The sequence below is a fragment of the Triturus cristatus genome, chromosome 7 (assembly GCF_964204655.1).
Source record: "Triturus cristatus chromosome 7, aTriCri1.1, whole genome shotgun sequence".
NCBI classification, from domain to species: Eukaryota; Metazoa; Chordata; class Amphibia; order Caudata; family Salamandridae; genus Triturus; species Triturus cristatus.
The window spans coordinates 1,000,959,912-1,000,979,421 of NC_140590.1; positions in this window are offsets into that span (position 1 = coordinate 1,000,959,912).

Sequence of the window (19,510 nt, forward strand, 5' to 3'; positions counted from 1 at the left end):
AAACAGAAATGGGAATGGAACAAAGGAAAGCACCAATTCCTTTAATGCTGACATTTGATTGGCTAGGTAGAATCTTCATTCAAGTCAGAAACTCAGAGAAATTCTCTTCCCCTTTAAATGACCAGGGAAAGTCTTCGGAAATCATTTAGGAGGTGTTGCAGCCAAAGTTCCTCATGCCTACATTATCCTTTTTTCAGAAACCACTCAATCTTGCAGTGTATTGGATCTGTAGACAAAACACTTTTCCTATTTCTAGACAGGCTTGAAATTATGGAGTTGTCTTAATAGGGCACACTTCCTTTTCTACTTTTTCAAGATCATAAAGCGAGATAGAAATTAATTGGCTTTCTTCATCTTTAGGGTTTTCCATTCCCTATAAATAAGATGTATAATGTGATGGTCCTCCGTGGTCCTGGCATTAAAGCCTCTTTGAATATGCCTGAACAGCTCTCTGTGGGATGAATTCTTCTTAGGAAGAAGCAATCCCAAAATGTCCACTGTTATTAAATTTAAAACCTCACTCAGATTATTTTTTCTGACAGTATTTACTCTTAGGGGCATATTTACTATCAAGTCACGCAGCTGCGCTGTGTGAGAGGGAAAGTGCAGGAATTACACCATATATAATAAGATATGATGCATTCCTTTCTCTCCCTGCGCTGGCACACTGAGTGCAGGCAAGCACCAATGCAGGCACCCTTGCGCTGTGGTGAGGGGTGTCTGGGTTACAGTAGGGTTGTTCTTTTGCAGGAAGAGACACCTTCTAGCAGAAAAAAATGCTCTGAGGCTTTTTTTCTTCTTCTATGTGTGTTGCAGAATGCAACACATGTAGAATGTGGAAAAAACGTGGAGCAATTAGCATACTTCTCATTATGCCTCACCTGGGAAGGTGCAGAATTTTGACCCATTTCCAGGTTTACTAGTCTTCGTAAATGTGGGAATGCACCAAAGACAGGATGGATGTGTGGGAACACCCACGCTCTGTCCATGGAACACTTTCTCAGTGCGAAGTAATTCAAGACAGTGACTTGCGCTGCCTTGCGTTACTCCAGATTTACTATGGCACGCAGAGCCACGCCTCGTGGCATAGTAAATCTGACTTACGGGCGTGCATTGCCTTGCACGCCGTAACGATGACACAAACCCATAGTAAATCTGGGCCTTAACCTCTTCAGTGCCACGCCCTTTCCCCCTCCTGTGCCGGGCATTACATTAGCGGGCGGGGTTCATGAAGAGATAGTCTCGTCATGGGCACAGCGCAACCGTGCTCCATGACGAGACCATCTCGTCATGGGCACTGAAGAGGTTAATGTACTTCTCAGGAGTATAGTTCTGCAAGGAAATAAAGGCAAGGATGTCCTGGATGAAGTAGAATTTCCAGGTTTGTCATGGGACCTCTGTTTCTTTTTGTGTAGAATATTTAGAGATGAGCTGGGGTGGTGTTCACCAGCAGCTCCAGAGACCGTGGGCTAGAGATGTGATGCAATACCTGAGGGAGACCTTTAGTGAACAACATGGCCTTGAGGAAGACTTCACTCCTTCCTGATGGTGTAAGGATTTGGAGGCTCATTTAGAGGCCCCTTGTGCCGCCAGTGCGTCACTTTCTAGCTCATAAAAAGTGATGCACCTACAGTGCAAGGGGGTTGTAAATAAGCTCCTTAGTGTTTACCACTGATGCCTCCTTTTAGAGCTCCCCAAAAGGGTCCTCTAGCAAACCATGGAGGAAGAGGGTCAAAATAACTGGTGCCCAGTGCCAAGATCTAGAACTTCAGCAGGTTCCAGGCTGTAACTTCGCAGGTTCCAAGCTGTCTCCAAAGAAGAAGGATATACAAAACAGGATTATAATGGGATAAACAGAAGAATAATGATTCCTCCCAAGGACGTAGAGGAAAGATTTCAGAAAAATTGGTTAGTCTGAAGTTCTAAACCAGCAAAGATATATTCCTTTGGGAGGTTGAGCAACTCACTGAGACTCCCCAGACATACTGCCCGTGACTAAGACATGGCTTATGGATGATTCCATGCCTAACATATTAGCAGCACTATCGGGAAACCATTATCTCCTGAATGCCAATAGATCTACTGGGAAAAAAGGTGGCAGAGTGGCATCCGCCATAAAAAAGCACCTGATTGTCACTTTTCCTACCTTGATACATATTACCTTAATTGACAATATCACAATCAAATTGGTCTCACCTAACTCCTCGCTGGTGTGCCTACTCCTTTATAGGCCACTAAAGCCTATGTAGGAATTCCCGTAAGGCCTAGCAGATTTCATGTTTTCACTATCTATTGACCATGCTAAAATTCTACTTATTGGAGACATGAATTACTGGGCAAATGAGGAAGCTGAGGGCAACGACTATAAGGACCTGACCGATATGCTACATGCCCTCAACCCCAAACCACATATATGGGTGCCTACACATACTAAAGAACACACGTTGGACCAGGTTTGGTCCATAAAACTTACTATATCCAATCTCTCTATCCATCCGTGCATATGGTCAGACCACTACTGTAGGAAGGTGGATATCTGACTATGGTTACCCCCAACTTTTTGCCTAGTGTCTAGCTGGTTTTTCGACTTAGTTGGCCTGAGATCCTGCCATTCAGGGTCTCAGGCTGTCTGCTCTCTCTTTAAAATGGACTCCATGTACCCTAGGTACATACCCAATTGGTAAGGATCACCTTATTGGACCCTGTACGGTGTACCCTAGGTACCCCGGGCATAGGTGTACCCTAGGCCTCCCAGGGGCTGCAGCATGTATTATGCCACCCCTGGTCTGGCCTTCCAATCAGACACAACTGGCTGATCACTCAGCTGGGGCAAGGTCGTGTAATCACCCCTTGCTTAGCTGTAGTATTCCTATACCTACCTTATATATAGACACATGTGTACCTATCAGCCACTCCTATGGCAGGACTTAACAATCCTGGAGGCAGAGTGCTTGGTAACATGTGAGATGGTGCTCTAGCATGAGCTGAGCCTGTCTGCAGCTTTCGGAACCATGTCCTTATAGCTGTTCTATGATATAGCCTACCATATACTCTTAAAGTGCCTTATAATCTTAAACGGTTATGGTAACTATGGTTTGGCTTTATCAAAACATGTTGTGTAAGGTGTCTAACACTTTGGAATAATACCCCCATACCATTTCTGGTGATGAGGATATTATTCCTCCCTTCTAGAGGGAGAGACATGTTAAAATCCTACTTTGCTGTTTAACTCTCACCAAAGCCTCAGCATCACAAAATGGATGCTGCTGCCACAGACACGAGTCTGACCTCCTGCTGCTGGGAGCCCTCCCAGCCAGGGAGGCCTGGACAATAGGTTTCCTGCTTGGGGAGGTGCTAGCACCTCCCCAGACAGACTTTAGTGTATTGGGGTAGGGAGGGCTGAAAGGAATGAGACATGCCTGGGGCACACAAGGTGCTCCATGCATAGTCCAGTTCAAACCGGTGCTGGGGCACTCCAGCCCTAGCTCTGGCACGAAACTGGACAAAGGAAAGGGGGTGTAGCCACTCCCCTTCCTGGTACCACCCATAGGAGGGACCTTGCAGGTAGCCCAGCCCACTAGCCCAGTATATTAGTAGCTAGTTGGGCCCTGCTAAATTAGATTATCCTGAACCTGCAACTTGAACAGAAACTCTGGACCTTCGACATTCGACGAAAGAAGAAGACTGAAGAATCTCCCTTGTGGCCAAGGACTGGCCACCCTGTGCGAACAGGCACCATCAAGAGACTTACCCTTTGCTTTGCTGAAGTTCTACGAGGGATCGACTGCAGAGCCTGACCAGAGCCTTGACTTCCAGACTTCTCCAACCCTGACCAACATCCACAGCCGAGCTGAGATCCGTGGAGGCGATGAGAGACGCGGAACCGGCTACCTGGGAAAAGTGGCGAGTATCTTCCAGCGCAGCTTCTGAGGCACCCTCGAGGTTGTGCGCCAGGGATTGAGAAGCCCCAACCCCAAGCACCATCTGCACCGAAGATCAGCCCCCCACACTCCACGAGTCCTGCGTGGGGCCCTTCTGCATTTTCCTGCTTGCCGCGTCTGTCCGGTTGCTTGCCCGTTGGCTAGTAACCTTTACGACGACACACCTTCAATTTTCCACTGCTGGTTTGGCTCCTCCAGACTGGCTCCTGCTCCTCTGTAAACGAGAAGCACCCCAGACCTTCCTGGTCTGCACCAGAAGCAAGTCCTCCATTCTTCGTGGGATCCGCTTGCCAAGGCTTGGTGAGTTCTAGTTCGACTTCGACGCCGCCGACAGCACGAGCCTTCGTGGGACAGCTCGCCTCCTGGTCCTGGTTGTCCTCGACGTCTCCTGGTACCCGTGGCTGCTGCGACAAGCTTCACCTCTTCACCTGCAATCTCCCGACATCGCCTGGTTCCTTCCTGGTTCCACGTGGTCACTGGCTAGTGACCCAGACTCTGTCCCTTCTGCTTGCAGGTATCCTTCCTTCTTGATCCCGGCCTTGGGATCCATCGGACACACTTCACTGACTGCCTGTCAGCATCGTTCCTTCAGGCATCCATAGGAGTCGACGACGAAACCCGACACGAGTTCACACCTATGCACCCGCAGCCCGTGGGCTGGGTAACTTGGGTTCTCCGGTGCCCATCAGGGTATTGACTATCCTAGTGTCTAGTTCTCAAGTCTCGACTTCCTAGCTACTCCAGAAGTGCCCTAAAGCTTATTAATTCTAAACTGTACTATTTCTATCGATGATACGCATTACGCGTGAGTGTTTCCACTCTGCACCTGAATCCCGTGGGCCTCCCACTTCCTAACCTTGGGTAGTATAGTGTAGCCCCAGCGATTCCCTAGGCCTAGGCCTATCCTATTTCCGTGACAGTGGTCCTTATACCACTTACTTAGTATATGGTTTGCGTGGCCCCTAAGGCCTAACTGTATTACTTACCTGTGTGACTTAATGTATGCTTGAATAAGACTGTGTTGTACTTACCTCGAATCTCATAAAGAGTGCTGAGGGTTTGACTAGAATAAATACACTTTATTTTATATATATATCTGTTGTGGTGTCCTTTCATTTGGTATTCAAGGGATTATATATGGTATAACAGCTGGCTTCACATGCCATTCAGAGTTTAGCCTAAGACTGCTCTTGTCCATGCTACCACTAGGATAGCTGGTCTATAAGGTTGACTTTACAACCAATCACCATAAGGGTTGTTTCGACTGATATAAGGTGTACACTAGAACTAGTGACATCATACATCAGGCCAACTTCTCACAACTACCTTATAGAGTTCACCCTAGGTGGAATCACTGTACCCAAACCCATCACTCTCCCAAAGACCATGACTAGAAATTGTAATCGCATAATCACGAACTCCATCTGCAACACATTAACATCCAATTTCCTCTCCATGACAGAGAACCTGGACAAATAGAGGAAGAAATTTTAAATAGGAAAAGGACGGCCAGCAATATTCACGCCCCCTTCCAAAAAATCAGTTTCACCCTCCAGCACGAGTCATCAAAATGGTTCTCAGAGGAGCAAAAGATAGCTAAATTAAAAACATGGCAGGCAGAACGGAAATGGCGAAGATCATATTTGCCAGAAAATGAGGAACTCTTAATACAAAGTATGAAAGATTATAAAAAAGCTATCCTGCAAGCTAAAATAGCATTCTTCTCAAACAAAGTGTTGAACTCCAACAATAAAACAAAAGACATTTTCAAATTAGTGGGAGAACTATCTGCCCCTGATTGAGTAACACTACTGGTCATCCCAAAATAGAAATTATGTGATTTTATTTATTTATTCATGCATTTTTATATAGCGCAAACTTTACCTGAAGGTGTCAGAGCGCTTTACAATAGAACCAGTTACATTACATAAGTACTTCAGAGTACATGAATTATACCAGAGATATGAAACAGATAAGCTCTAAACTCACATGAGAATGGTAGTAAGTACATACGTATACTACAGATACTAGTGGTTAGAGTTACATATATACAAGTTGCAAATTAATTAAAGATTACATTTTAAGACATAAATGACCAAGTCCGCACATTATTGTGGGATGGAGGCCACCCCAGAGTAGCACTCCAGACATTACAACGCAGTCCATATAATGGGGAATAGTGTTACCTGATATACGGGCATACTATCAGGCTGCGCACTTCATAGTCCTTAACGAATGGGGACATGCACCCGGAGACCACCCCACATATGCACTAGAGAGACTCCAGTTTCATGTATACGGAGGGGGCGGGATACAAGGTCTTACTACTAGCAACAAGGAGAGTAATTGAAGCCTGGAAAGAAGCAGAACACCAAATGGAATGGGAAAAGAGGTTGACAAGGGCTACTCCCCTATGGGAGGACAGGCGGCTACAGGACATAGCAAAACTGCGAGGATTCAGAGGCTGGGACACTATCAGGACAACTAATCTGGGTGACATTATTAGACATGGAGATCTGATAACCTTCCCAAAACTACAAGAGGACTATAACCTGTCAGATAGGCAATACTACTAGTATATTCAGCTCCGACATGCCTGGATGGCACAGGAACCGACATCGCTGATCTCCACAAGTATGCTCCATTAAAAGGCACGTTGCTTCAGGAGGAGATACATGAAAAGGCAGTCTCCTGAACATAAAAGACTTTAATAAATAATATGGCCGACAATATTCTAGCATTGCAACGTAAATGGGAGACAACAATGGGCAAACTAGAGGATATAGAGTGGAAGATGGCCCTAATGCACCCTAGGGAAGTAGCAATAAAACTTAGGCTACATTTGATCCAGTTCAAAATATTACATAGAGTGTATTATGATAGGGCGAGACTACATGCAATGGGCCGAGCTGAGACACCCGAGTGCCTGCAATGCAAAACCGAGAGGGGCTCCTATATCCACACTCTCTGGGATTGTCAAATAATACGTCGCTACTGGGTGCAGGTGCTACGGGAATTGACCAATATATTTGGGATCCAAATCCCAATGGATCCCAAATACGTCCTGCTGGGCATCCATTACGATGTCGACCTACCTAGATATAACCTTTTGCCATGCAATTTAGGACTTATAGTAGCAAAATGGGACGTAGCCAGGAACTGGGGAAGAGGAGACCCACCGACTATGAAAGATTGGAGGGCGGGAATGGACATGTACATGGGGACAGAAAAGACAGTATATCAGGCAAGAGGGTGTCCCAAGAAATTTTGGAAGATTTGGCAACCTTGACTGAGATACTATGGGCTAGAGATAGATAATGGAGGCACGGACATAATGTAGCTGATTTCCCGGGAATGTGTAGGTGCAGAGCCCAGAGTCCCAGACCACAAATCTCTTGAGGGAGGTGTGAAACAGCCATTGCGAGGAAGATAACAGCATGAGAGACCTAAGTTAGAGAAATTTAATGTGGTATATTCTATATTTCCATTAATTGTAACCACCACCTACTCCACATGTACGGGAGAAATGGGAGATATGCCTTCTGACTATTGTTTTGTTCTCTTTTGTATTTTTGTTATTTCGAATAAAATAAAAACAGTTTTCAAAAAATAAAAATTAAATTTTTAACAGTATGAGAGACCTAAGTTAGAGAAATTTAGGTGCCGATTCCGATCCGGTAAAAAAATTTCCCATACGAATCGTATCTGTATTTTTTTACGTACGTATCGTACAAGTCCCGTACAAACGGGCAAGTACGATTCGTACGTGGAAAATACATACGAATGACATCGGGAAAAGTCTACGACACGTCCCCGGACAGTTTTATGTACGATTCGTAAAACTGAAGTCCGAGCGCACAAGTACGATCCGTCCCGTCCGTCCGAATATACAAACGCAGGTAATACGCTCCGTCCGAATATACAACCGCATGTAAAACGTCCCGTACGGAGCGAACTGTGTACCACCCCTACCCCGGGCACACCTGGGCGAGGGGTACGAGCCGTATGGCCCCCCCCAGCCTCCCACCCCTCCCGCATACATCCGCACCGTACCCCAGCACCCCCCCATGTCCGCGCCATACCCCAGCACCCCCCCATGTCTGTGCCGTACCCCAGCACCCCCCCATGTCCGCGCTGTACCCCCCATATGTACGGTGCGTACCCCCACCCCCGTATGTACGGTGCGTACCCCCGTATGTACGGTGCGTACCCCACCCCCCGTATGTACGGTGCGTACCCCCAGCGTGTAGCGCTGGGGGTACGCACCATACATACGGGGGTGGGGGTACGCACCGTACATACGGGGGTGGGGGTACACACCGTACATAAAGGGGTGGGGGTACAGCACGGACATGGGGGGGTGCTGGGGTATGGCGCGGACATGGGGGGGTGCTGTGGTACGGCACGGACATAGGGGGGTGCTGGGGTACGGCGCGGACATGGGGGGTGCTTGGGTACGGTGTGGACGTGTAGGGATGGGGGTACGGTGCGTACCGGGCCCCCTTTTCGCCGTGTATTGTGGCGTACTTAGCTTTTCCGGCACTTTTTGGGTCCCGTAAAAATATTGCCATGCGAAGTGCTGTGGGTACGAATCGTACTTGCTGGTAAGTAAAACGCTGCCTGACTCCGTGCGAATGTCACGTACGCGGTGTCCCGGATCGGAATTGTGGGTATATTTTCGCCGGTCGGTGTTTTTTACGAATCGTACGGAAATGGTGTTTCTGTACGAATCGTACTTGCGGGTTTGTAAGGTGGTTTTCCCGGGTACGAGTCGGACGGAGAAAACGCTCCGTCCGACGGTTCGTACCCGGGTTTTACCGGATTGGAATCGACACCTTAATGTGGTATAGTCTATATTTCCACTAATTGTAACCAACACCTACTCCACATGTACGGGAGAAATGGGAGATATGCCTTCTGACTATTGTTTTGTTCTCTTTTGTATTTTTGTTATTTCGAATACAATAAAAACAATAAAAATTACATTTTAAGAAGAGTTGAAGTGATTATGGTTGGACAAATTTATATTTCATATTTACAGAGCAAGATCTTCTCGTCATTGCCGGGGTTTTTGCAGTGCTCGTTTAGCCAGGCCTTCAGGTTGCTGTTGCACTCACGGGTGGTGATCTAGGGCTTGGAGGGATCCCAGAGCTGGTGTGGCCTTAGGGGTAGAAGCCGGGGGGTGGTGGGCGAAGGTGGCGTGCTAGAGCCTGTGGCTGTTCTTGTGCTTGTACTGGGCGTCAACTTTGGGAAGGGGGTAGCTCAGCGCTGTAGGCCATGAAGGCTCCATAGCCGGTGTTGGGGAGTTCGTGAATGGAGGAAAGGTAGCCATTGGTTTGGTGCTGTGGGAGAGAGACTGGAGTAGTGGATGTTGGCCAGTTTGCGTGTGCCCCAAAGTGACCCCCTGAGCAGGGTCGTCTTCCTCAAAGGAACTCACTGCAGCCAGGTTGGGCCCCGCGATCAAAGGGAGGTCGCCAACTTAGTCCTGGTGCTAGGGCTGTGGCCAGGAGGTATTGAGGGTGATGGAGTGGGGGAGGAGCAGCCAACCAATCCACAGGTACCCCCACAGCAGCAGCAAAGGAAGAGGGCACCAGCCCTTTGAAACTCACCGCTGCAGCCACAGGCAGAAGAGGACAGTCCAAGTGCTCTAGGCAGAGCCAAATGTCCGTGCTCCAGCCACCGCCACTGTATATGTGGCGTGTTGTGGGGAGTCTCTCAGGTCAATGGGACCCCCCGAAGTAGTCTGCAAGGGAGAGGGCACCTCCCCCGCAAAAAAGTACCGCTAAGGCCACTGGTGCCATCAGGACAGCCTCCGCGATCAGAGTGGGGCCGCCATCTTGGCTTCGTCACGAGTATAGGAGCTGGGATAATTAAGCAGTCCCCCGGCTCTGCTTAGCACTCCCGGGTTCTTTAATTGCACCGCCGGTGTCTCAGATATATCAGCAAGCCTCGGCCATGGAAGGATAAGAAACCCAAGTCCTCCAAGGCAAAGGTGGATACTCCTGGCACTTCCTCAGATTTGGCTTTAGAGGGTCCAAGTAATTCTTCTTCTAGGAAGTATGTTTCCAGAGAGGATATTGTTCAGATTCTGGACCATGTTAGAGGCAATTTGGGGTTTGAACTGCATCCGACTAGCCGGAGGAGGAGGGTCTCTTTCCACAATATGCCAAACTTCCATTTTGTCCTTACTACTTCACAAGAGGATTAAGGAGTTAATCTTCAGGCACAGGAAGGTGGATCCATCCAATGCCCCCAGGTTCCTCCAGAAGATGTGTGCCCTGATTGAGGATGAGGAGGTGTGCCTGTCTAATGACAAGGTGGACTTCATCCAAGCACTCTTCATTGGCAGGACAGTAATTAAACCAGGAGGTTGTTCGCCTTCAGATGCAAATGGATAGCAAGGTCGACAGTGCGATCAAGAAATCCTTTGCTGGCAGTTCATTGTCCATGAAGGCAGCAACTTATGGTGACCTAAACTCCTTCTTTGTAGATAAAATTAAGAAAATACAAGCTGCCATTCCCCCTAGTAAGTCAGTAACGAAACACCCATCAGAAAATATGAACCTCACTGCCATTTCAATTTTTCCCTACATCAGTAAAGAGCACCTAGCAGAATTAATAATAAAAGTGAAATTCGGCTCCCCCAAAGACGTATGCCACCCCATACAAAAAATATTTTTTATTCCTTCCCAGAGTCATCCTTTCATTTTTTAATTAATCTCTCATGCAAGGCTATGTTCCCCAATCAATCAAAGAAGCCGTAGTAATCCCATTACAAAAAATACCTGGAGAGGACCACAGTTGCTAAAAAATTACAGCTCTATCTTCTGCCTTCCCTACCAATCTAAAATCTTAAAAGCACATGTAGCAAAACACCTCTGCTCTCTTATAGATAGAAGAGACAAATTATCTTGACCACCACCGGGCAGTTGTCCGCCCCTCCCACTCAACCGAATCAGTCATCCTCTCAGTGGTGGAAGACATGAGAAATAGGGCAGATGAAGGCAGCACTCAAGCACTGGTCCTACTGGATCAATCCACAGCGTTTGACACCGTGGATCACAGCATTCTGATTGATCGAGCCGCAGAAGCAGGTTTAAAAGGGCTGACCCTACAATGGATGAAATCTTTCTTGAAGGACCGCACCCAGTCAGTTTGACTCTCCCCCTACTGCTCATCTAAAGTTTGTGCGAACTGCGGAGTACCTCAAGGTTCCTCCCTATCCCCTCAACTCTTCAATCTCTACATTCGTCCCTTGATAAACACTCTTTAGCAGAAGAAGGTAAAAATATATAACTATGCTGATGACATGCAACTTATCTTCACTATTGATGAGAGTTCTTTCAAAATACTATGCTACACATCAGAGACTGGATGAACGGCAACCAGCTAAAACTCAACTCTGATAAAACAGAGATCGTTATAACCAACAAGGTAAACCAGTGGAACCCAGCCTACTGGCTAACAGAGATGGGCCCCTACCTAGCCCCTAGGACTGCTGTAAAAAGCTTAGGCATTCAAATTGACAAAAATGTGTCCATAAAACTTAGGAAAATCAGGATAATTAGGAGATTCTTTTCAAAGGAGGCAAGCATTCAAATCGTCATTGCGTTAATCTTATCTAGAATTGACTACGCAAATGCTCTATATTTGGGACTCCCAAAAAACCTAAATCATAGACTCCAAATGACACAAAACCAAGCAGCAAGAATTATCTTCCAACAACCGAGACACTGCCACATTAAACCATTAATGAGGAAGTCACATTGGCTCCCAGTGACCCAACGAACCATATGTAAAACAGGATGTATCATCTTCAAATCTCTCCACAACAAATGTCCCAAATACATATCTGCTAAAATTAAAAAATATTCACCGAAACGTAACATTAGGTCAGCCCATATGAACCTTCTAATGAGACCTAGATTCAAACGAAAGAGATTGGGAGGGCTACGTGTCTCGGTGCAATGTCCTCAGGTCTGGAACTCACTTCGTACCGAAGTCAGACTAGCAGATAACTACACGTGCTTCAGAAGAATGCAAAAAACTTAGCTATTTTCCCAGGCATATGGCAGCTAAATATCTGAACTGACGACAGCTCCTAACCCAGCACCAAGAGACATTTTGGTGAACGTGCACAATATAAATGGCATAACATAACATAACATGGCATAACATAACATAACATAGACAATGAAAGGTTTCTGACAGCTGTTGCAGTGACGGATGTAAACACTGTTTAAGATACTTGATGAACGGTGGAACGTAGTCAGTGAGCCTTGAGGCCAAGTATAATTGATGATTTTCTGAAATGAGAACTGCATTACTTGAGATGAAGGAGCCTTAGGAAGACAGCATATCTTTTGAATTGATACAAAAATATGCATCTAAAAATGTGCTGTTCTATAGTTTGAGAAATAATGCATGACAGCCCACGGCATTTTACTTTGATGTGTCTTTGTCTCACATTCGTCATTGAAGAACATCTTCTACAGTAATTGAAAATGCCGGTCCTTTCAGCGAAAGTTTATTGATTGGCGCACACAGAACCTTTTCAAGAAAAGTAGTAAGGTGTGATTAAAGGCTTATCTGGCAAATGAGCTCCTGTCCTGAGGCGCTGCTCTCCCCCTGAAATACTGGAGGCCAAATGAGCCCATCCCTCACTTTGCTAGGAGCAACAAAAGTTCCTCTTGTCTGGACTGACAACAACAAGAGCACCATCCCATGTAAGCACCACAGCTCTTCACCACGGGGCCCACACAACACTGCCCTCACACTTCTCCTTGGTCCACCCATATGGCCTGCTCATCTCCATCCCAAAGGACTCTCAGGTTTATAGGCACGTGACCTACACGTAACCACCTCTTGTAAACTAAACTTCTCTAAGCAAAGATCCCTGTAGAGCTCTGCCTATTGTTCTAATCACCTCCACTCCACTAGGCAGTTTAATTCACTCCATTGCATGCAACCACATTCACCGTTATAGGAAGAACAAACGGTTTTTTGTTGAAGTTGTTTAGATATTAGTCAATCTTAGATTACAAAATAGTCATCCAAACACATTCAAACCCCAAAAGAGAGAGCCTGCGATTTTCTGGCATATAGAATGCAAAAAAGGCAATGGTGTAAAGACAGTGGTGCATATCACCTAACAACAAACCTCGTATTTGTCACTGATATTGATCTTCTAGTAGGCGTTTATTTGAATATGTTTGCCATACAATTACCCCCCCCCCCCACCCCCACACACACACCCACACACACCCAACCCAGGCTGTCTGAACTTGAATTAATCTTTCTGATTTGTATATAACCTTTCCAGGTGATGTGGCTGTTATTAAAGATATATGAAAACAAAGATCCTGATTCACAAAAATCCGCCTTGGTTTTCCTGGAATCGTTTACTTGAAGGGTAGTTTTCCACAAACATTTTTATTTGCTATGTGTTTAAGTTGTTATTCATTTATCTTCGGTTGAGACTGAGAGAGGATTAGTGAATTCCTTGTCACTGTTTATTTTAGAGTTGGTATTTTCTGCTAGCGATACTGCAAATGACTAACAGCACCGCCCGGATTTGGCAACCCTCCATAGCTATTTTATAATATAAGATGTTGGGTGAATCCACTGTTTGTCACGGCATTCATGTAATACATATTACGCACATCGGAGGGCGCTCTTCACTTATATATACTGTGCCAACAGTTATATGCCAATAGCTTCAGCTGTTCGTTTAGTAAAAATCACATGACCTACAAGAAGGAAGTGCGGTGGACCAAGCAGTTGTTTAGGGCAGGCGTGGGTGGTGTTTTGGGTGTGCTCAATGCAAAGAAAAAAAAACAATATTCAAAGTCGAGCAAGGGTAACATCAACTAAAGTGGTTACAGTATGGGGTTTGATAGGAAAAGCACAGGAAAACTTAAAGGTCCGAATACAAGTGGGCTAGAAGGAGTGGGGGGAGGTATTTACCACACCGGGTCAACACCACTACAACTGGATGCGGTATTAGTGATTCAAATACCTCCCAGTCCAAATTTTCCACTTGCAAATGAGGCATAACATGTGGAGTTAGTTGGTTTCTAAAGCGACGCATTCTGTATGTTTGCCTTTTTATCTTCTGCTCACCCCATACATTTCAGCAGCTTTCACCTGCTGAAATCGATCAGAGGAAAACAGCGGATGTGTGATAATTAACACATAGGAGTATACAAAAAGAGGCATGACACAATCAGAAGTCTGAAGGAAAACAAAGACCGAACTGCAGTGTATTCAACACACTCGGGGAGATTTACTAAGATTTTTCCCTGTGTTTGCGTCACAAAACTGACGTGACTCAGTGCAAAATCTTTTTTTCTCTATTTACTAGCGCTGGAAATAACTGAAAAGCAATAGTGCATTTGCATTAATTTGCGCCATAGGGGCGCACCAAGGGTGGAGCATGGGCGTTCCCATGCAACCACCCATGGTTTCTCACAATAAACCCAATTTACTAAATACAGAAGATTGGGTTTAGCGTGAGAAAACTGCGCCCTTTTCCAGCAGGTGCAAGAAACCTGGGGGCAGATTTACAAGCCCCTTGCACCACTTTTGCGTCCTTTTTAACATGGGAAAAGTGACGCAAAAGTGGCGCAAGGGGTTGTAAATCTGCCCCCTGGTTTTTCCGACTTTGCATGTGTGCTGCACTTTACAGCACACATACGAAGTGGGAGCATTTCGAAAGTGAGTCTGTGCATAGTATTTTGTAGTGGAAGGGTTACTTCCAGTACAAATCCTATGCTAGACTCGCGGAGACACCCTTGCACCATGTCGCAAAGGTGTCTCCGTGGAGCACGGCAGCTGATTTCAGGGCCAGTACTGCTGAGAGGGGAGGGGAGTGCCTTATTTTAGTAAATAGGGCGCTCTCCTGCTCTCTCCTTTTCACTTGATACCAAAAACAATGGTCCTTGACCAATTAGTTAATACAAGTGAGCCAATTGCTTCACTTAGTCAATTAGTTTTATAATCTTGAGCTCAGAACCCAAAACACTTTTTTAAAGGAAGGAACTCACAATACTCAATATATAATTCAATCCAACAAAGAACAACATCCAACCTTGTTTAGATTATTATACATATTCATTTATTATTGAATAAGGCAGTATAAGGTTGCTCCAAGAGGAACGTGCGTCAAAGGAAAGTGATTAAAGGGTGAGTAGGTGAAGCAAGGAATGGAAACATAGTGGTAAAAGACATTCATTTAGTTTGCAACAATAGGGATCGGTTATAATTCACCGTCCAGAAAACCTGGTCACATTTCTCAATCACAGATACATATTTTTGTATTTCAGAAGACCCAACAGGTGGTCTAGCACAAAGGACTGTATGTGTGTCCCAGGAGAATAGGAAGTAAGCGTCGACGTTTCGACGCTTACTTCCCCATTGCCACGCCTTTCGTTTGCACAAAGAATTGGTCTAAGAAGGTAAAGTAATTTTGAGTCATGGCAATTTTTAGTAGATCCACAATGAATTCAGTAGGGACTTGGTGTGGTGCAGGTCTAGCATTGAGCACCACTTCAATGCACTGGAGGGCAGCCAGTTGTGGGATATTTGTGTAAAGGGCAGTTATGTCCATCGTCACTAGTAGATGGACATTAGGGTCATAAGGGTATTCGTCCAACAGTTGTATCGTTTGCATGGTATCCCTTAAATAGGTTGGGGTATGTTCCGCTATAGATTTTAGAAACACGTCAATGTACTTGCATAGTGGTTCTAAAACTGAACCACAACCGGACACAATTGGCCTACCTGGGGGATTTTGCATCCGTTTGTGTATTTTAGGCAGGGTATATATTGTAGGCAATCTGGGATGTTTGTTGTTTAAAAAATCATGTTCCAACTATTAACGATTAACTATGATGTACGTGGTTTTAGTGGTTGGTTTTAATTAGGACAACATCCTCACATCCACGTGTTTTAACATTCTAGGTGGATGATTAATCTCCTCACCCAGTCAGGTTGCCCCACCCCCCTCCCTTTGGTCCTGATGAAGATCCGCACGGCCAAGGTTCAAATCTCCTAAAGGCCTTCAAGACGGGTCGAAACGTCGACGCTTACTTCCTATTCTCCTGGGACACACATACAGTCCTTTGTGCTAGACCACCTGTTGGGTCTTCTGAAATACAAAAATATGTATCTGTGATTGAGAAATGTGACCAGGTTTTCTGGACGGTGAATTATAACCGATCCCTATTGTTGCAAACTAAATGAATGTCTTTTACCACTATGTTTCCATTCCTTGCTTCACCTACTCACCCTTTAATCACTTTCCTTTGACGCACGTTCCTCTTGGAGCAACCTTATACTGCCTTATTCAATAATAAATGAATATGTATAATAATCTAAACAAGGTTGGATGTTGTTCTTTGTTGGATTGAATTATATATTGAGTATTGTGAGTTCCTTCCTTTAAAAAAGTGTTTTGGGTTCTGAGCTCAAGATTATAAAACTAATTGACTAAGTGAAGCAATTGGCTCACTTGTATTAACTAATTGGTCAAGGACCATTGTTTTTGTATCAAGTCTACACCCAGGTCCCCATACCATGGGTTACCCCATTTCTGTAATGGCTCTCCTTTTCACTTAGCACAGCATTTTCAGCTGCTGCAGTGCGCTATGTGAATTTTTTTTTTAATCTGTCCCCCAGTGTGATCACAAGCCTATCACACTACAATGGGTACCACCTGTGCATAACCTGACCCCTGACCGCCACACACGCAATATGTGATGAGTGACGGGGACTCGAAGGTTAAAACCATAAGTGGGGCAGTCTGTGATATTTGAGAGAGGGCACATTTCTGCCACACACAGCAGTTCAACTACCTCAAATTCTATAGAGCTATATTTTCAAATACCACAAACTGCTCCATAGGTCAGACGGACAGGAAGACGGTGGCATCTCTGTCACTCGGCCCACGCTATCCCCTGGAGCACACCATTGTAGAGGGTCCTATTTGTCCTTGAGTGCCCAGAAACAATTTGTTTACTCTGCCTTGGGAATTTAATGCTCAGATTGTGTCACATTTTTGGCTCCTCTCCTCCATTGAAGGTTTTTGGTTTCACTCCCCTTTCTAGAGAGAAAACAGACTTTCACGCCTTACAGGCATGTATGCAGGAGTGGGGCCGACACAAGGAAGTGTATGGTAATAGGAGGGAACCAAGTCCACATCCCCGTTGACCTGTTTCTTTATGGATTAGGTGAAATTAAATGACACAGAAGAGATCCTTCAGCACCCTTTCCAATATTTGGTATCATTATCAGTCATCGGTATGTGGTCTGCACAGGCCAGAATGTAGTAGACCCCATACAGGTGAGTCTGTCCCACAATGTGGAGGGACATGAGCTGCCCCAGGATTGGCTGTGGGTACCCAACCACTCCAGGTGCTATAGATGAGACTGATAGGGAACTGATAAAGGATAGAATTTGAAGACAGTCACAAATGCACAGCCCTAAAAAAGAAATTAAGAATTGTGGGCCTTGCCAGATTGAGTAGATCATCTAGTGGGGGTATAGGTTTTTGTTCTGAAGAAGAAGAGGTCCAGAAGATTGTGTCCTTGTGTAACAAAACTTGTGCTATGTAAAGCGCTCTGAAACCCGATAGCTTCGGGTCTAGTTTGCGCTATATAAAACTAAAAAAAAAAAAAAAAAAGAGGTCCAGAATTTCCTTACATCTCTCCAGGGCCCATCATCTCCCTGTGGGCATTATAGGCTGACTTCACAGCAACACACATGCACAGTACCCTAAAAGTCTCAACTGCAGAAGAGGGAGTGGGAGGGAGAATATGGCCGTAATAATGATAATTGATGGAATGTTGAGAATGTCACCACCTTTTGGGAGAAGGTGTTCCATGGGGCCACCGGAGACCAAGTAATGTTTCTCCAAACCCCTCTCCAGGCAGGGAAGCGAAATCCTTCCAACCTCAGTGGCCTTCTCAGAAGGATCCAAAAGAAGAAAGTACGCAGATGCCATCAAAACCCCTACACTGATGTAGGCAGGAATGTGCAAAATAGAGGTGGTTGCTCCATCAGTAGAGAAGAAGAATCAAGAAGGACAGATGGAAAGTCTCACTTTCCTGCCTTCAGTCCTGAAGCACACCAGGCCAGACAAATATTGCATTGGAAATCTAGGGGCCCGATTCACAGAACAAACTTAAGACAAAATCCTAAACTTAGTACCATTTTGTTATTCACAGAATGCACTTACTACTTCTGGTATTCACAGAATTAACTTACTACTTTTGCGATTCACAGAATAAACTTACTACTTTTGCTATTCACAGAATGGATTTACGACTCCTAACTTTACGTCCGCACTCGGGCCGGAAATTCCGGCCCGGAGGCGGAGCTTCCGGGCCGGAGGCGGGGCTTCCGGGCCGGAATTTCCAGCCCAAGTGCGGACGTAAAGTTAGGAGTCGTAAATCCATTCTGTGAATAGCAAAAGTAGTAAGTTTATTCTGTGAATCGCAAAAGTAGTAAGTTAATTCTGTGAATACCAGAAGTAGTAAGTGCATTCTGTGAATACCAAAATGGTACAAAGTTTAGGATTTTGTCTTAAGTTTGTTCTGTGAATCGGGCCCTAGAACTTTGGGAGAAGCCAGAGACTTCGGAATTAGGAAGCAACTGAGACGATCAAAGGTGTCTCCTTCTTCTATGAATGAGGGGAAGAGGGTTCTGTGTGCAAAGTGCCCCAACACTGCCCGTCGTGTACTAGTGTCAGAGAAATTCAGTACTCACCACACTCACGTGCTGCAGGGAAACAACAGTTAAGTCTCACGGTGTCAAGCTCTTACGGACTCTGAGGAAGCAAACGCCTCAGAAACCAAGACAGTGAAGAGGTATTTAGACAGAGAATCAGAAACAGAAATATCGTGGACCAAAATATTGTGTCAAGAATATAGTGGACACAAATATTGTGAAGGTTAGTTTCTTTTAGGTAAGCAAAGTTTGACAGTATATAACTCCACATATATGTACCCTGACAATATATATATCTTCAAGATATGTAGATGTGGAGTTAAGAATAGCAAATCTATACTAACCGATTTGCAGTCACCTTCTCAATATTTGATCCTCTATATTTTTGACATGACATTATGTCCGCACGATACTTCTGTTTCCGATATTCTGTCAGTGATCCCAGTTAAGAAGTCATTTAAACCACGCAGAAAGCCACCACCACCAAGGTATGGGTCTGGGGAACACTTCAGCACAGCACTGCACACCTGCAGCTACCAGAAAGCCTGTTAGGGCCCAAGATGTACATCCCAGAGGACATAGAGGGTGAACATCTGATGGTAACCCTGGGCAGCAGCTCTAAATCTACCTTCATGTATGAGTTCATCCACAGAACTAACTTCTGACATCTGCATTAATGAACAACTGAGGAACTTCATGCCGGAAGATATAAATTTGCCCATACATATTTGGGAAACTCCTTCTTATGAGTAAGATTAAACAAAGAGATTTGGGCATTGATTATTTCTTTTCGACAAAATAATCAAAGTTGCAGTACTTTTCCCCTTTGAAGGAGGAGAAT